A 3,426-nucleotide genomic window follows, 5' to 3' on the forward strand; every position below is an offset into this window, starting at 1 on the left:
GATGTTCTATCGGTCTTCTTCTCACATGTCCAAACCACCTGAGACGCGATTCAACCATCTTTTCCACAATGGGTGCTACTTCAACTCTCTCCCTTATATCTTCATTCCTTATTTTATCCAATCGCGTATGACCACTCATCCATCTCAACATCTTCATTTATGCCACACTCAGCTTATGTTTGTGCTCCCCTTTAGCCGCCCAACACTCCGTACCATACAGCATAGCCGGTCTTATAGCGGTGCGATAGAATTTACCTTTAAGTTTTAAAGGCACTTTTTTGTCGCATATAAAACCAGATGCACTCCGCCATTTTGACCAACCTGCTTGGATCCTATGATTTACATCCTGTTCAATCTCTCCATTATCCTGTATGATGCACCCAAGATATTTAAAACTTTTAACTTTTCGTAGGATGTTTTCTCCAATCTTCACCTCTATATTGGGGTTTTCCCTTCTCAGACTGAACTTACATTCCATATATTCCGTCTTGCTACGGCTTATGCGTAGACCATACACTTCTAGAGATTCTCTCCATAACTCCAATTTCTTATTTAGGTCTTCCCTTGACTCTCCCATAAGGACGATATCATCGGCAAAAAGTATGCACCATGGCACAGGCTCTTGGATGTGCTCTGTGAGTACTTCCAAGACCAATGTGAAAAGGTATGGACTTAAGGATGATCCCTGGTGTAATCCTATACCAATAGGGAATTCCTCTGTCACACCACCTTGAATCTTCACACTAGTTGTGGCCCCATCATACATGTCTTTAATTGTCCGAATATATGCGATCCTTACTTTCCTCTGTTCTAAAACCTTCCATAAGACCTCCCTTGGTACCCTATCATACGCTTTTTCCAAATCAATAAGCACCATATGTAGATCCCTTTTTATTACTACGATACCTCTCCATCATCTTTCTTAATAGGTATATCGCTTCAGTGGTAGATCTGCCTGGCATAAATCCAAATTGGTTCTCTGTTACTTGTGTCTCTTTTCTCAACCTCCGTTCTATCACCCTTTCCCATAACTTCATAGTATGACTCATAAGCTTAATCCTTCTATAGTTTCCGTAACTTTGTATATCCCCCTTATTCTTGTAGATAGGTACCAAGGTGCTCTTTCTCCACTCATCAGACATCTTCTTTGACCTTAAAATCTCATTAAAAAGCATGGTTAACCAGTTGATGCCTTTTTCTCCAAGACCCTTCCAAACCTCAATTGGGATATTATCAGGTCCTACTGCCCTGCCATTTTTCATCTGCTTTAGAGCCTCTTTTACCTCGAAGTCTCGAATCTTTCGATAGTAGTCAAAGTTTTGATCTTCTTCCCTTGTGCATAAACGACCAAGGCTCGGAAGAGTCTTCTGTCCCTCATTAAATAACTCGTAGAAGTAGCTCTTCCACCTTTCATTAATCTTCTCCTCTTGAGCCAATACCTCTCCATCCTTATCCTTTATGCACTTAACCTGATCCAAATCTCTCGTTCTTCTTTCCCGACTCTTTGCGCTTCTATATATACCTTTTTCTCCTTCTTTCGTGTCCAAAGACTGGTAGAGACCCTCATATGCTCTTGTTCTTGCTTCACTTACAGCTACTTTTGTCTCTTTTTTAGCCGCCTTATTTTTTCCCAATTATCTGCATTGCGGCATAAAGACCACTCTTTAAAGCATTCCCTTTTTATCTTTATCTTTTCTTGTATACTCGCATTCCACCACCAGGACTCCTTGTCTCTTGGTCCTATTCCTTTAGATTCACCAAAACTTTCTTTTGCTGTTCTTCTAATAACTTCTGCCATCTCCCTCCACATCTCTTCTGCGCTTCCATTCCCATCCCACTTTGCCTCTTCTCCTACCCGTCTTTGGAAGCTTCTTTGTTCCTCACCTTTCATCCGCCACCACCTCGTCCTTGGGTTCTTCGTATGATGTCTTTTCCTCAACTTTTTCTCAACGCGAAAATCCATGACGAGCACCCTATGTTGTGTTGTCAAACTCTCTCCCGGGATAATTTTACAGTTAATGCAAAATTTCCGGTCGACTCTCCTCAACAAGAAGAAGTCGATTTGAGAGTTTGTCATGCCACTCTTATAGGTTATAAGATGTTCGTCTCTCTTTTTAAAACATGTATTTGCAATGAGAAGATCAAAGGTTGAGGAAAAGTCCAAAATAGTTTTACCCTCGGCATTGATCACCCCGAAACCATGGCCTCCGTGGATACTCCCATATCCAGTCACTTCTCTCCCAACATGGCCATTTAAATCTCCTCCTAAGAAAATCTTATCTCCCAAAGGTATGCCTTGAACCAAACTCTCTAGATCCTCCCAAAATCTTATCTTGTGTTGTTCGTCCGAACCCACTTGCGGTGCATAGGCGCTAATCACATGGTACGCACCTCCCTCCACCACAAGTTTGATAGAGATGATCCGATCTCCCACTCTCTTGACATCCACTTCTTCCTTCTTCCACTGCTTATCCACAATTATTCCAACCCCATTCCTATTCTTCACCTTTCCTGTATACCAAAGTTTGAAACCAGAAGTATCAAACTCCCTAGTCTTTGCACCAACCCATTTCGTTTCTTGTAGGCACATAATGTTAATCTTCCTCCTTGTCATGGTGCCCACCACCTCCATGGACTTTCCTGTTAGAGTGCCTATGTTCCATGTCCCAAATCTCAACCTTCTGTCGCTTCGACCTTTACCTTTGTGAACTAGCTTATTTACCCTCGTCCGTTCACGAAAACGCGAGAACCCTTGCTCATTTAACACTACATCCGGGCACCGATGCATCAGCTCTTTCTTTGACACCGTACTCGAGCCATACGATGCATTGCTTCTGGGCAACGACCTAGCTTTAGCGCAATAATGTCTTTGATTCATGTCATGGGGGTTCGGCTATATTTTTATGTTGGTTGCCGAAGACCTAACACAACCCTCCTCCTTTATCCGGGTTTGGGACCGGCTATATACCTCATTAATAAATATTTAAATTTATTCTTATAATTATATCTGTTATATTTTTTTAATTTAAAAATTATTTTACTAAACATAATTATTTTTTGTGTGTATAATTTATTAAAAGTTATTTTTATTTTAATTTACTAAATATAAATATTACAAATTTTAAAAAAAATTAAAAAATCAACTTTAATAAACTAATTTTAAAAAATAAGAATTTTACAAAACCAACTCTAAATGGCAGTACTAGGGGTGTTCACGAGTACAAATAATCTGATTACCCACTCAAAATCAATTTGAGGCTATTGTATTGGTTCTAGATCTAATGATAATTGGGTACAATCGAATCTGACCCGATCAAATTCGATTTTAATTGGTTTGGGTATTGGTTCTAGAATCGCAGAACCCGAACCAACCAAATTACCCAATTAGTTTAATATTAATTAAAATATAAATAAAATCTAATAATA

This window comes from Arachis ipaensis, chromosome B08 (assembly GCF_000816755.2).
Source record: "Arachis ipaensis cultivar K30076 chromosome B08, Araip1.1, whole genome shotgun sequence".
NCBI lineage: Eukaryota > Viridiplantae > Streptophyta > Magnoliopsida > Fabales > Fabaceae > Arachis > Arachis ipaensis.